Source organism: Protopterus annectens, chromosome 8.part0 (genome assembly GCF_019279795.1).
Source record: "Protopterus annectens isolate FY-2018-M chromosome 8.part0, PAN1.0, whole genome shotgun sequence".
NCBI lineage: Eukaryota > Metazoa > Chordata > Ceratodontiformes > Protopteridae > Protopterus > Protopterus annectens.
In genome coordinates, this window is record NC_056741.1 from 857,401,950 (window position 1) to 857,418,847 (window position 16,898).

The following is a 16,898-nucleotide window of genomic DNA, read 5'->3' on the forward strand; positions in this document are numbered from 1 at the left end:
GAGTTAAATAAATTCTGTGGGAGTATGCTATACATGAGACAATGAATGCACTGAAAAAGTGCATTTCAGTCGTTTAGTGACTGCAACCACAAATTAGTTAATATCTTCATTTTATATCATACTTATAAGAAATTTAAAAAATAGAAGCTCTGCTACACTCATGTACCTTCTGCACCTGTCGCACATATCTTGCTTTGATGCAAGACATATCTGTATCTTCGCATCACTGGCAGCCACTCACTAGTGCAATTGCTTAAATAGCAAGTCTAATCTCTGTCACACACACACACACACACACACACACACACACACACACACACACACACACACACACACAACTTTAAAGTAATATCAGGGAAAGAAACTTTGTAATGAATAAAATAAAATACAATGAAACTCTCAAAGCAATCTCTACTTGCTGGTGCACACTTAAATAGCAAATATAATCTCTGTCTCTCAAATACCCCCCCCCCCCTTAAAGTTGTAGCTGGGAAATGAACTTTATAATGAATACATTTAAATGCAATGAAACTCTCAGCTATGAAAACTATGATTTTTTTTCACCCAAGAATTTGTTTTTAAATTTCACACTTTCATTGCTCAGTTACACAGTTACATTCAGAATATATCATGTGAGCAATTTTTTATAACTCCTGCAGTATCTCATAACTTGCTATAAAGTAATAAACCCTCTTTACCTTCCAACTCAAGTTCACTTTTTGATACTTGTAAATACCTGTTGCTTGAAGTAATTATTTGTTTCTGTTCTATAATGAAGGAAGAGAGATCAGAACTCTGATCTGCTATTATTTCTACTGCTTTATTTCTACTGCTTTAACTGTGTTGATGCAACTGCTATTATTTGTTATCTTATCTTAAACACTTCACCTGCTGTCCCCCTCTGGGGCTTTCTGTTTTAACAGAAAGCTTAGTATTGAGTAATACATTGTCTTAGCTAATGATCCATTGTCTTCAGTTTGTAAAACATTGTCATTACCAGCACTGTTGTACCATCAAGCAGCAGTGATGCTTTTACTTTTTGTTCTGTTATATTTTCAAACTATAATATTTCTTTCTATACATCTGCAGATTTTGGTAATCTGCCCTTTTCTGGCTATATGACGTCCTACCCCTTTTACTGGTAGCTTTAGCCATAATTATAAATCTTTACAGTTTTCTTGCCCTGTGCATTGACCTTTACCCACTTTAATGCAGGTGTCTGGTGAGTACTCCCCCATTTTTTTTTCATTAAACAGAAGTAGATTTATTCACTTGCTGTTTCTCCTTCTTATTTAGATGGGGGGGGGGGCACTACCTCCTAACTATTGTCTCTTTAAAGTTGGGAAAATGTGTCTCCCTTATTATATCAATAGTTAAACCAGATAGTAAGCCAACAAGGTGAATGTTCTTTTCCAAAAAGCTTGAATTTCTGAATTAAAGGATATTGCTTCTTTCCCTTATGAATTGAAACTATTTGTTAGTAAGGACTTCTTTTCAGCCTACATACCAACACCTTAAGGAGGGTAACTGTATTGTCTCAATCTATTATTCCCTCAACTTCTATGGCCTTAATTAAGCAGAAGGACAGTAACACAATGCAGTCTCAACTAATCTGGCAGAGAATTTGTCAACGTTCATAGGTACAACATTATTAATAGCATGCTCTTTAGGTACTGCAGTTTTCAGTTATGACTACCAATATCAGTAGCTATATAACTATTTTATCTCACATTTGAAACTGTGTGTTTATAATTGTTACTTTTTCTTTGTCATGAACATTTGGCATAGACTTTCCAATTGGTCTAATTTGCTCAGTTCTATACAAACTTTCGTTGCATAACATTTTTTTCTACTAAAAATACAATGCCTTCAGAGTCTTTAGGGTCAGTTTGATGCACTAACTTTCTTCCATCCTGGGTTAGGACTGACTAAATTTATCAGTTGCCAATTTTCTATTATTTTATTGTTATAATTTTGACCATCAGGACGTAGCGTTACACTATATATTTCAACTAAGATGATTGTGACTTTTACCGTTTTTGCCATAAGAAAAAAGGTCAGCCATGATTTTTTTAGCTTGTGCCTCTTCAGTAGTATTAGCAAGAAAACACTTTTTACTTTATTAAATTCTGGTATGTCTTCCAGGTTCCATGTTCATTAAAGCTTGTAGGTATTCTTGCTTCAGTTGTATTAAATGAATTTGAGCGTAATTAGTTTAGTACCACCCTTTCTGAGTGCCATATTGGTTAAAGGGAACAAGAGGTTTCTTTAAGTCATTTTCTTTGGTTAGTGATTCTAACAGTGGTGCTGTCCTTAGGGTCACCAACACTTTTACTATAATAACCATCCCTGTGGTGGCAGCTGCTATGATTTGGGAGCAGTTGCTCCACTAGTGAAATCTTCCCACTACATGCTTACATTCAGGTGCAACGTCTCAAATAAACCAAACATCTCATTACTACCGCTGCAGTTCCTCACTGGAACAAAACTTCCCAGCACTACAGTATCACACATTTTCTCACGTTCTCATTCCTTTGAGAAATTGTACTCACTTTGGCAGCAACAAGATGGATACTGAGACTATTAGGATTTTAAAAAGTGTGACAAAAATGTATGCATTTTTCAACAGTCTGTGACTCTGTGTAAATAAAGCAGCTTACATGGTTACACAAAAATAATGCAGTACCTTTAAAACAGTTCCAAAATGCTGAGAGAAACAATCCCAAGTACCATGATTTCTTCTGGCCTTCTCAACAGAACAAATTCCAGACTTCTAAGGTTTTCTTTCTTCAGACAAGTCACTGCTTGCTACCAGGTTTCCTTTAAGCAAGGGGGAATGGTCCTTCTTCTGGCCTTTTATTTGTATTTTTGTTTGTGACAGTCATTCTTCCATTAACAACATATGTTCAGTAGTTACTTCTGATTGGTCTTAAAGATACAGGCTATTGTATTGGAATACTCTTAAGTAAAAAAAATGTTGCTATTATTACATTGAGTACTACTATATCCACACTATTTACAAAACTTTACACAATGTTTCATACTTTTGTGTCCCCTGTGTCACTAGTGAAAATCCCCAAGGTGGCTGTTCATGCTGAGTGGAATAGGTTCATAGGTAACTGCTAAGCATCTGTCCCTAAAAGAGAGTAAAAATATATACTTCTTTGTCTGTGAGATAAACACAGAAACCACAATGCCAAAATGAAGAGAAAATGGCATAAAAGAATGCAAATAATGCTGCTGTAAATATTGAATATAAAATTGTTGTGATTTTTTTTGTAAATAAGCCTATTATTTTAAATAAAGGTATTCCTTTAAGGGAGAAAGCATATGACAAGGTCCCAAGAAAGCTGATTTGGACAGTACTACTGTGGTTCAAAGTCCCAGAAACACTGGTAGAATTAGTGCAGGCTATGTACAAGGACCCAATGACTCAAGTACGAACAGTGTTCGGTCTCACAGAGAGATTCCCAGTGAGAGTGGGTGCACATCAGGGTTCAGCTCTGAGCCTACTGCTGTTCATGCTGGTGATGGGCTACATTAGCCAACAGTTTGGAGGGGACAGATCAACAAAGATGCTGTATGCAGACAATGTGGCATTACAGGCAGACTCTGAGCAACAACTTCAGCAAAGGATAGGTGAATGGAATGCAAAATCAATGTGCATGGAATGAAACTAAGGGCAGATAAGACAATGGTAATGTCAGCAATTGGGGAAAACAGAAGAAGCTGAGAATGGACATAGAAGGGAAGGTAGTAGAATAGAATAATAGCTTCAAGTATCTGGGATGGTTGGTTGAGGAGAAGGAAAGTCTGAATGAAGAGGTCAAGCCTAGCATCAGAGGGGCTGCAGCCAACTGACAGCAGAATGCCAAATAAGCTGAAAAGAAATGTGTACAAAACAGTGGTGCGACCAGTACTACTGTATGCTACAGAAACTTGGGCAGTAAAGGCAGAGCAGATGAGAAATCTAGAGGTGATAGAAATTAAGTGTCTGGGAAGGGTGGTAGGATGTACACTCTGGTACAGATGAAGAAATGAGGACATAAGAGCAGAAGCCAGAGTAGCTCCAATAGCAGAAAAGATTAATGAGAACAGATTATGGTGGTTTGGGCACGTGCAGAAAAGCAGAAGACAATCTGGTGAAGAAGATTTGGGACAGACAGGAAGAAAGTAAGAGGAAATGTAAGCATCCAGCAAAGAGGTGGATGGATTGTGTGAGAGAAGATCTGGTAAAGTCATGCATGAGTGTTGAGGAAGGCAGGAGTGTGTCATTGAATCAAGAGAGATGGCAACAGTTAACATGACACCCTGACCCTATGTAGAAAATGGGAAAAGGGGGGTGGTTGATGATGATGATGATAATGATTCCTTTAAGGGATCCTTAAGTGGTTTGCTGTATTAGAGTAGGTTCTCACAGGCTTGTTGATTAATGAGGAAAATCAGTGGTGTAGGAAAAGGATTTCTCTGGTCATCGACTTCAGAGCTGTTGGCCATTCATGCAGGGTGGGTTTTGTATCTGTAGCAGTGGTGGATGAAGAACTAGCAAAGACAAACCTGGACAGAGACATCAAAAAGAACTTGAACATCCTTCCTATCCAAACCAGAAGGAGAGCTAATGATAAATTCAGACAGATATGAGCATGTGTTTCTGTTCTAAGTGGTAACTTAAAAGTCATTTAAGTTGCTTTACAGTTCCATTTGGTTATTTGGGAAGAACATACATTTTTTTCTATTTGTATTCAATAAAATCACTATTTTTTTATTTATTTTTATTTTACATTTGTTGACCAGGATAGTCCGACTGGATGCATGTCCATTTTCAGCAGAAACCCGGGGAGAAAAGCTCCAAGGGTAAGCAGATACAGCATTACATAATATCAGAATTACATATTACAAACAGACTATTTACAGAGATGACATAAGTAAGCAAGTTAAACAAGTTCCACAGGTTAGAGTTAATCCCGAGTGTAAGTCAGGATTAAATTAAATTACACAGTAAACTAGTTAACAGATTTTTACACATTCTAGAGAGAGTTAGCCAAGCTTGATACATTGACATAGCCAGTTAAGTGACAAATGTTGTTTGAGTCTAGTTTTAAATTGACCTAAGGTGGAAAATAAGGTATTATCAGCTGGAAGAGAATTCCAGGATCTACTTACAGAGTTTGCAAAGAGAGAGTCACCAGCTGTGTTATTAATTTTGCTAGTCTGAATTAGTAATTTGTTAGAGGATCAAATCGGTCTAGGATTGTTATAGGGGGTGATAATATTTTTAAGTGCAGGAGTCCGGATTATAGAGGATTTTATAGGCCATAATCAGTTGGTTATACTGGATTAGGCTGGGTAGTTCAAGCCACCGAAGCTGATTTAGATTGATGCAATGATGTGTCCTAAAAGGCAGCCTGGTGGCAAACCTGGCAATGTGGTTGTAGCAAATTGAGAGTTTGTTAAGGACAGTCTTGTTTAAATTTGAGAGTAGAGGGGATGCATACAGAAGGGTTGAAAGAAGGTGAGAGCGAGCTATGGCAATTTTAGCTGGAGGGGTTAGGAAGGCTTTTATTCTGTAAAGTGACCCTGTTTTTTTATTGATGGTTTTGATAGTTTGGTTAACATGTAGGTCAAATTTTAGATTATTATCTATGATGACACCTAATAGTTTTTGTAGAGGAGTCAGGGGAGATTATTGTGCCATCATTTGAATTTATGGTAAAGGTGAAAGTGGTAGACCTACGTGTTGGTGAAAATAACAGCATTTTAGTTTTTTTGGGATTTATGATCAGACAAAGTTCAGAAAGCCAGTTTTCTATTGTATTAAAGGTGGTCTGGGTAGCTGACCATAACTCTAGTGGAGATGTGGCTGAGCAAATCACAGTAGAGACATCAGCATATTGGATACAGCTGACTTTTGGGATGACAGTATAAAGGTCGTTAATGAAAACGGAGAACAGCAAGGGCCCTAGTATAGAGCCTTGTGGTACTCCAAGGTAGGTAGGTAGAAGGTTAGAGAGTTTGTTCTGACAGAGGACAGCCTGCTGTTGACCATTCAGGTAGGATTGAAACCATTGCAGGGCTCTAGTATCTAGACAGAATGTTTGCAGGGCATGGATTAAAAGTTGGCGATCAACCATATTGAATCCCTTGGAAAGATCCAAGAAGAGGACTGAGGATATACAATTATTGTTGCGATTATGGTTTATGGTGTTGGTAAAGGCTAGGAGGGCTGAAGTAGTGCTGTGATGAAGACGGAAGCCATGCTGAGTGTCTGCCATAAGGTGATTCTGGATTAGGTGGTGCATGAGTTGTCTATGAATACATTTTTCCATAATCTTTGCAAGTGGAGAGAGTATAGCTATTGGTCTATAACTGGAGAATTCAGTAGAGCTGCCTCCTTTGTGAAGTGGGATTACATAGGATATTTTTCAGATGGTGGGAATTTTAGCTTCTACTATGGTTCGATTGATTAGTATTGAGACGGGGTAAGCAATAGCATCAGCTGATTTTTGTAGGTACTCGGCAGGGAGTTGATCAGCAGAAAGTATAGTGGGTATTAAATTTTTGCTCAAGGTATGGATAAGTGAAGTGGCAACTGGTTGGAAACTGAATGCGAGTAGGTTTCTAGGGCTGCTACTTTCAGGACCAGGGGAGCTAGGAGGTAGTTGGCTAGCTAGGGCGTGAATTGTCTCAGTAAAGAATCGGTTAAATCTGTCAGAAACATCTTCAGGGTTTTATCAATACTAGCAACAGGGATTGGGGTTGAAGTTTGTCCAGGATGTAGTAGATTATTTAAACCTGCCCAAAACTTCTGAGAGTTATTTTGATTTACTGTCTGTAAATTACAGTAGTATTGTTTTTTGTCTTGTAAAATGGATTTTTTAGTTTCGTTCCTGGATTGCCTGTATTTAATGTGGTCTGGGGGTCTTTAGAAGAACGCCATAAAGCCCATGCTTTGTCTCTAAGGGTAATTTTGAGTTTAGACTCTTTAGAAAGCCATGGCACAGTTTTTACCTTTGTTCTCTTTGAACAAACAGGTGCATGCAAATCAAGGTTCTCAAGGAATTTGTTGTTAAAGTATGCTACTGCTTCCTCTAAGGGGAGGTGTTTTAGAATAGACCAATTACATGAGTTTAGTTCTTTTTGGAATTTGGCAGGGTCAAAGTTTTTATTGTTTCTAACCTTTCTGAGTAAGGGTTGTTGGGAATTAATGGCTTTGTGCTTAATTACATATGTGAGAAGGTGATCGCTTAGGCCATCAGGGAGGGTACCAGAGGTGTACAGTTGGGGGTGACTATTCATGAGTACCCAGTCAAGTATGCTTTCTTTTTGGTTGGGTTTACCTATCCTGGTAGGGGTGGATATGATTTGTGTAAATGCATGCATGTTAATATGGGTGGTTGGGGATTCTGAGGAACAGGTGCCCCGGTCTATGTTAAAGTCTCCAAGTAGTAGGGTTTCTTGGGGGTAGTGACATGATAGCCAGTGCAGGATATCTTCAAGTGTAGATATATTGTTACCTAGGGGAATGTACATCCAGATGATATTAATGCATTTATTTTTATTAAGTTGAAATTTGGTGGCAAGAATCTCTGAGTTATTAATCTGAGGTGGTTGTATTACATCTATGGTGATATTCAACTCAGATTTATAGAGTACAGCTACCCCACCCCCCTTCCTCGAAGCACGATCCAGCCTGTGTATGTTGTACCCAGGTGGTAACACTTTATTGTCTGTAGTGTTAGGTTTTAACCAGGTTTCAGATAAACAGAATCTCAGGGGAGTGGACATCTAGAAGTGCATGCAATTCATGTACCTTGTTATTAATGCTTCTAATACTGAGATGACAGGCTAGGAGAAAGTTAGTTGGCCTATTAATTGTAGGTTTGTAGCTTAGATTGCAAGTAGAGGGAGTATGTGTATCTGAAGTGGGTAGGCCAGGGTTGGGATGAATATCACCACCAAGTATTAGGTTAAGTCTATACTTGGTGATGGACTTCAGGAATTTGTTTATTAGTTTGTGGTAGTGTTTGGATCTTGAGCTAATGTGCCTGGGATTGAGATGTTGATAGACTGAACAAGATGTTGGATATGACCTGGTACTGTAAGTATGGTTGCAGGTGGGAGGAATTACAGCTGGGGTGATAGTATGGCCTTTCGGGACCTGAAATCCCATGAGAAACTGGTTTTCATACAAGGTAAGGAGGTATGGTACAAACAAGAAGGGTAGTAAAGAGGAGTATATCATTAACTGTGATTCAGCTAGTGAGTTAAGGAACTGTTTTTCCTGGTGATGCAACACCAGAAGATAGAGTGGCGAGATAAAGGTACTGGAAGGGGGATGGGAGAATGCCAGATGAAAGCTAATAGGGGCTATCAAAATGTAGGTAGAAGAATGGGGGTGGGAGGAATTATCCCAGATGAAAGCAGATAGGATCTAGAAAGTGGGGGACTGGCTATAGTACTATAAATTTAGAGATACTGGGGGCGGAAGGAAATTTGGGGCAGGGAGGGGAGCGAAGAGAGCCCGAGCATAGCGAGGGTGAACGTAGCGGGGCTATTACAGTTTACAAGGTTTCCTAAGGTGTCCTAAAGCTATAAGGTAAGTATTCTTAATGTAAGAGTCAGTTTACTTAAGTTACAGGGGAAGGAGGCAAACACTCAAGTAGAAAAAAGAGCCCTATGGCTGACCAAAATGGTGACCTGCTTAATTACACAGCACTGTAAGTGAAAGCTTAACAAATGCTTTTTGTGTGCAACCTACTCTGCTAAATGCTGAGAGAAATTGATTTTTTTTATGGTGACCAATTGCAGTCCTGTAGACTCCATTTTGTAGGGAATTGTAGAGTTCGACTAGGAAAAGAGAAAAGCAGAGATTGTAGGGTAAGCATGAAGGCAACAACAGGCAGTTATTTTATTATAATACATTCAGAAAGGTTTGAGGGTGGGAAGGTAAAGTAGCACACTTCAGAATGAACTAAGATTTATAGCTAAGAAACCTAAGCAGGAGAGCAATGCAGTAAATAAACACTTGCCAGATTTTAAAGATATACCAGAAAAACTAAATCAATAGTTCACAATTGTACAACTGGAACATTGCCAGTAAAAGCACTTCAGGTACAGCTAGCCCAAGTTATTCAAGTCATAAAAGCACTTCTTCAATGTGTGTGTGCAATTTAAGCATTAAAAACACATACAGCAAGTAGGAGCTCTGATTATACACTTTCCCTAGGTACAGGTTCAGTTTAAACACAAATATTACCACAGAAATTCAGTAAAGTCACTAGCTACTTATAGAGCCTCTGCAAAAAAATAGAGCAGTCATTTTATAGAATGGTGATCTCCAGTTAATTTTGTATCCCACATTGTTGGGTGCAGCAAGTATATTTTGACACTGTTTTCATGTTAAACGTTCTGAATTCAGACTTTTTACTGCCAGAAAAGGGATATTTAAGCATAATTTCTCCATCTTCAGAAACAGCATTTCTGTTGTTTCTGCTGTAAGCACAACTGTTGGAGCAAACCTATCCTATGTACAGGGAATTTAGCCCTGTGATGTATGCTGGGAGTAATTTGTCTGGATAGTGTTAAAAACTGGAAATGGGTGTTTAGTACCCCACTGTGTAGGGCTAGGGTTAGAGTCAGTGGTGGGTGTAGAGTAATGGTTAACACACTTGAGTAATTTGGGCAGGAAAGGCTTCACCCTACATCATTGTACTTGTGTTTGCAATCCCTTGACCCCAACCCTAGACATCAGGGTACTAAATATGCTTTCCAAAGGACTAGAAGAAAAGACAGACACACACATACAGACTCTGGACATGCCAGCACTGAAGTACAACAAACAAGAACCCTAATGAAATGTCAGCACTTGAAATGCCAGACATCGCTCTTCTCTTTTAAACTTCTTTTTTGCTTGGAAGCAAGGACCTCTGGGTTCTCTTTTATTGGGCGCAAGCCCTCCACACTTCTGAACTTACATAAACCAATTCTGAAAACACCATGCCTCACAGAAAATGGAATATTCCATGAAATGGCCATCTTGGTATATGTAAGTCCATTTTTATGGCCATTCAGTTTCTGTGTTTTGGGACTCATTCTAGTAGGTCCTTTCATTTCATTTGGTTACCCAATAAACATCCATCCTCACCCCTAGCTCTATTCTATTCCTAAACTGCAAACACTCACACAGGTGTGCATGCACACAAAATAGATTGTCTTCAAAGTTTAATGTTCACATCTAACAAACTAGTACCCACTAGTAAACTGAGAAGGCAAATCCCTGGGAGGACACACAAATCATATCAGAGAATAGTGTCTGCCTCCCTGCTTTCAAAAGTATAGTCACTTTCAGTGACTCTGTCTGGTGTTCAGTTGGGAACAAATTGAAGTAGCAAATAATCACAGTTATACATTTCAAGCTGGTGTTTTCATACATTTACACACCATGCCTCCTCACCCCATCACCAAGGACAGCCACCTTCTATGTAGCCCTTTTTATATCAAGCTGTGATGAAAGTAAATGGACAAAAAGAATATAGTAACATATTTCAGCTTGTGTGTGTATATGTATTTTATCTCTCTCTCGCTATATATATATATATATATATATATAGATATGTATACACACACACACACACACACATATATATGCATGATACATGTATATATATATATATATATATATATATATATGTATATGAACCATTAATTTGTTGAAGCATTTGAAATACTGAACTTCTGTAAAGCTGGTAAAAGTGATCTGGTAGTCATATGATCACAGAATGCTGTCATTACTTGGTGAGAGATAATGCTATAGTGGGAAGTGAGAAATTGCCCTTTTCCAACTATTTTGTGCTATTGGAGTTGGTATATGTAAGTAGCAGGGGGTTATTAGGAGAGCACAGGTTTTTTTGGTAGATATCCGGTGGTGCAAACCTTGATCCTAGATGATTGTCTCTGTTGAAGTAACAGCCCGACGCTATGCGCAAAAAATGTGAAGAAGGAATTGTGGATGGATGGATTATGAGTTTCACTCTTCAGCAATCAAACTCTTGCAGTTCAACACTTCTATCTCTATCTGTTGCTCTCATTATCTAGATATAGATAGATACACAAACACACACAGACACACACAACATCCTTCCTTAGCCTTACCAGCAATAATCACCTGTGTACATGTCTGAGTGAAGAAAGTGATAAAATAGTGATCCCAGTAAAGTATTCTAACTTGTTTCTCCTAAACAACACACCTGCCCCTAGATAAGCTATAACAGCCTACTGTTAACATCTCTGAGGTCTGATTATGAGGAAAGTTAAATAAACATTTCACACACTGTTTCCAACTTTCTGTGCCTATATCTTTAGTTTAATTGTAAGGAAAAAAAAATTATAACAGCACTATCCCTTATTTTTGAAAGATGAGTTGTAAACTGCTTTTTTCTGCACACAGGGGATTTTTGTATATGCCCAAAAATATTGTGTGTTCACATTTTTGAAAATGAACGATAGTATTTTTAGGCACAGATAAATAAACACGTTGGCACTGCTCATGAAAAACTAATTCTATCAAGATGTAGAGTTGTTTTTTACACAGTCAGACAAATAATGCCACTGCCCCTGACAACCCAAGCCTATCACACACTGAACAAACACACACCAACACACACATACACCCCTTGCCTAACTACAGACAAATTGGAGAAACATTTCACCTATAAAGTGTCTGTTTTTTAGGAAGCCACAGTATCTGGAAAAAAAACAGAGTTGTGGAGGACATGAAGACTCAGCACTAAGGAAGCCATATCTAAGAACTTAAACAGAAAGTCAAATGCTATGAGATATCAGCACTATTCACTGTGACCACCAACTTTTACACATTTTGTCTGGACCTGCTCTTATATACACTGTAGCATGTCAACATACATACACACACACACACACACACACACACACACACACACACACACACACACACACACACACACACACACACACACACACACACACACACACACACACACACATGCACAAAGCCAGAGTAATAACTGTTTTACAATGATTTCAGAAAATGAAGTGCATTTTTGTGACACTGTTCCTGCCATTCCAGATCAGTTACTGTTTAACAGTGATTAAACAGCAAGATTAAGTTACTTTTACCCACAGATGACCTCTGCACCTTACTGTGCACATTACTGATATTGTATCAAGCCTCATAGCATTAGTTTCACTTGTGGTATCACCAGTTAAGCCTTAAAGCCCAGGTGAAGTTACAGAGAGAACATACCTCACATCTGTTCTAATGAGCCCTCTTTACCACTGGGCACTAACTAAGGAGTTTCAAGTCCTCACCACTGTCTCCGATAAGGGAGTGTCACTAAAAGCAGGGATAGAAATACACAGCTTCCCCTAAGGATACACTGAGAACAGGTTCCAAACCAGGGACTAGACTATATGCTTCACTCTAGGTCCCCAAATGAGTCTCCACAATAATCACTGCAGAGCATTGTGTCCCAGTTCTAGGTATCTGACACACTCACACTTAAATGTCTGATATTCACACATACACACACTCTTGGGAAAAACTAACACAGATTTACCTGCTGTGTCTCTTTGCCTAAATTACAAGGTAACTGCTGCCACCAAATACCACAATACTCTTCAAGAGTGATGTTCAATTATATTTGGTATAATAGATATTGAAACAAATGGTAGCATGTATTCCAAGCAGTAAGGTTTTTCCTAGTGGCCCTGGTGTTATCACAATAAGCATAAACACTCTCAAGTTATTAAAAATATTAACTAAATAACCAGCCACAATGAGAGGTAGTAAAACATTTAATAAATAAAAGGATTTAAAAAATGTAAATACCGAATAACTGATTCCAATAAACAAAGTTTCACATACCAGAAATATGAAAATAATACTGTAGGATAAATCTCATACAGATTTTAGAAAACCTCTAACATGTTGTAGTTCCGTGACCATCTGATGATTAACTGCCCCTGTCTAATATAAATAAATCGGGAAGGCAAGATTACACTCTTATTTCTGCAAGGCAAGGATAAGGAATTATGCCCACACTCCAGGCTGTTGTCTGTCCTCAGCAATTGTAAAAACTACTCTGGAAACAACTGGACTACTATTGGTGAACAGCTCTGGAAACAAAAACTGAATGATAACTGACTTAGAACCTGCTTTTACAGCAGATCTTTTAAAAGTAACAGGAAGCTATGAAAATTCTACTCTCTCATATCAGACATTGGAAAGTAAACAAACAGCTGCAGTGAAGATTCTATTCTCCCAGCTCTGGCACACAATGCCATCACATTTAGGTCAGCTGACTGTGGTATAACATACATTCAGAATGCTCTTAAAAATGTACATTTGGTCATCCAGAAGAACACTGTTTGATCTTCAAACATCCGGCATAAATCAGAGTGAGAATCAAAAGGCAAACTTATTTCCAAAATTATAGCTAGTCATGCTGGCATATGTAACACAGCATAATTTACAATTATTTGCAAAACTTCCACCAGTAATGCTAGCATAGATAATATCTAGTAACCTCACACCTGTAATGGAATCATGAAGAAGATTAATGCTCCAGGGACGATAAAGCATAAAAGACTAATATTTAGTATCTCTTCTACTATTTATATTTTCATCATATGATAAAAAATCCAATGGAAAGAACTTCACTAAATACATTATACTGTATAGCAAATTGAAAAGGAACATGAAACTTTGACAGTGCTAGGTTAACAGATAATGATCTTTCACAAAATAAGGAAAACTATGAATTTAATAAGACCATCCTTGAGTTCTGCAGGATTTGTGAAAAATGGCTTGTTCCCAGACCCCTGGCAGGTGAAAGCAATAAATAATGTAATACCTACAACAAATGCAGAAGAGACAAGAAGTATTCTTAGAATGGACAGTTCTAGACCTACATTCATAAAATACTTAAGATAAAAGAGTTTCTTGTGTAGCTAATAAAGAATGTGTTCTATTTGGGCAGAAAGAAGAATCAGAAGAGATACTGAAGAAGGGGTCAAGCTCAGACAGAATAATATCATATCTTGAAACAAACAGCCCTCTTTTCCCAGAAGAGAATGCAGGTGAGTAAAACTTTGTGCCATATTAAGCTAGACACAAGATGGCCATCAATATTATAGCATTCTTGTTTTTCAAAAAATTGTATTTTCCAGTAAACAAGTAACATATGTTCTAATTCAAATTAATTACATAATATATGGTGCAATGAATTATTAAGAAGAACAAACAAAATAAACTATGACAGTATATTCAAAGGCCTGAAAATAGAAAGTTAAAAAAGTTCTAATATTTCACTATTTTCCACTATTATTTTCAATTATTAATACTTGGATTTTTCTGATATAAATGAATAAGAGAAATCACCTTAATCCAAGGGTTATTGGTGAATACGTTGGAATGAATTCTTAGTTCACTGACTTTAGTATCTCTGAGAGTTAAAAACAAAAGAAAGTATTAAAATGTTGGCAGAATAGGTATTTTCCATTTTTTGGTAATGTATTTCCTTGTTATAGTAAGGATAGACCAAAGAAGAGTCTAATTAACATTCAACAAATATTTTTTTATCAAATACTTTAAATGATAGGAAGAACTTTGGTAAAGAAAATGTATCAGTAAATAAAGCCTGTAGAAGTTCTTCTATTTCAGACCAGAATAATCTCAAAGAGGAACACTCAAAAATGTGAATCCAGTCTGCTTTGCATCCTTGTAAACATCTTCAACACAAAAAGTGTTATTTCCATTCATTTTGGCAATACTATTAGGTATTAAAATGCTCTGTGTAAAAAATTCCAAGTAAAATATGACAATACTGAGACCAAGAAGTATGTCTAACTGATGATATCAGTTGAAATTTATTATGTGAAGTTGAGATGCATGAGCTAGCGTAATATGATTCCATAATTTTAAATTTAATTTTACTTTATAATCAATTTAATTTCAGAACTTTATAAAATATTTATCAATTTTAGTGTTATGATATACAGTTTCAAATATGAAAGAAAAAAGTTTATATTCTTCTTTAAAATGTGAATTGGAAATAGATATACATAGTTCATTTGCATGAGTTTTCAAATTATGTAATAATAACAAATCTTCAGAGTTTAAATTAAACTCCATAATACGTTTCTCAGTATCTTTAGTTTTAAATCTTTAATACAATGATGCCAGCAGACAAACCCCTTGGTCTCCCAAAGTTCCGATGTATGATTATTAATTTTATTGAAGAACTTTTTTTAATACTAAAAGGGATTAAAGATTCAAACCATACTTCCATATGAACATTAGAAAAAAATCACGATTATTAAAGTTTTTAGTAAGAGATTTCAGTATTCTGAATCTGTAGAATAAAGCATTTATATTGTATTAAATTACAAAGATAATGCCAAAACATTATTTGAATTAGTTGGGATGTATTTAAGCAAAAGATTGTTATCATCAAGAATATTTACGTGAAGAGTTTTCCAATTTGCATTATAGTTAGGGTCAATCAAATTTTGCACAATTTTAAATATTGAAGCTTTTATGCAACTAATTAGATCTGGAGATTTAATTCCCCCGAAATTCCAAGGTCTTATGTGATATGAGAGAGCTATTCTAGGTTTGCGAGGGAACCAGAGAAAGTTTAAGAAGATACCTATTTCTCTAATATGTTGTTTATTTGGAAAAGGGGATAGATCTTGGATTATATGCAAGAATCATTTTTATTAATTGAGGTCTATCCTCATTAAATAAAATGTTTAGCTAGATCTATAATATTGTCATAGTTAACATTTCTTATTTCATCTATGCACAATAGTAATTTGATACCTAAGTATTTAATGAATCAACCTGTGTGGCATTGATATGATTTATAAAAGTACATGTTTTTTCTTTTTATTATAAATTTAGATTGACTAAAATAAAGTCCCAAAATTGATTGAAAAGTTTCTATTGTTGTTTGAAGTTCAAAAAGAGTTTCTGAATTAGAGAGAGTTAATAGAGTATAATCAGCAAATAACATGACTTTAGAGGTAAAAGACTTATATATTTCTATACCTTTAATGTACTGATTTTGTTTATTTATTTATTTGTTTATTTATTTACATTTGTTTACCAGGAAATTCTGACTGGACGCAGGTCATTTTTCAGCAGATGCCCAGGGAGAAAAGCTCCACATCATGTACATGATAAATAGAGATACAAAGTTGCAGCGATAGTAAACATTACAGGTTGTTGGTTTTAATACTATAACAAGATATTGATTATCAACAATATATATAGTAAATGTTGCAAGTTAAGAAAGTTTCTTGTTGTTTATATTAGCAACAAAGTTGTCAGACAAGATGTTAAAGTATGTAAAGACAACTAGCTATTTCTGACTGTGGTTAATAGTGGCGGTAGTATAGTTGGGTTAAGAGTCTAGGTGGGAGGTAAGGGTGGGGGTGTTAGTCTGGATTAGAACAAGGACAAAGCCAGTGCAAATTTAAGTGGAATTTCAGCGCAGTTTTGAAAAGGCTGCTGGAAGGTAGAGTAGTCACAGAGGGTGAAAGATTATTCCAAAGTTTAGATATGGTACATGAGAACATGAAAATATGAAAATTTGTTGAATTAGATTGGCAAGAAAGAGGACAACTTTGTTTAGTGCCTTTAGTCATGGAAATATGTACAAAAATAAAAGGACCAATGTTTACATACACTAAATTATTTTTTTAGAAATGAAAAAAGTGAAATAAAATTTATGGGGAAATCAAATAATTCTAGAATTTTAAACAAGTATTCTGAATTTAAAGCACCAAATGCTTTTTCAATATCAAGACTAATCAAAAGGGCTTATTTATTATTCATATTCAAATAATCTATAAGGTTA

General features: G+C 36.4%; 1 long non-coding RNA gene across 1 annotated transcript in view; it reads left to right on the forward strand.

Annotated features, from left to right (window-relative positions):
• The window catches only part of LOC122809113, a 171,399-nt gene that overhangs the window by 32,707 nt on the left and 121,794 nt on the right, over window positions 1-16,898 (forward strand). The window contains exon 2 of the long non-coding RNA XR_006365862.1: window positions 14,016-14,115. This is a non-coding gene — a long non-coding RNA (uncharacterized LOC122809113). The remainder of the gene's footprint in view (window positions 1-14,015; window positions 14,116-16,898) is intronic.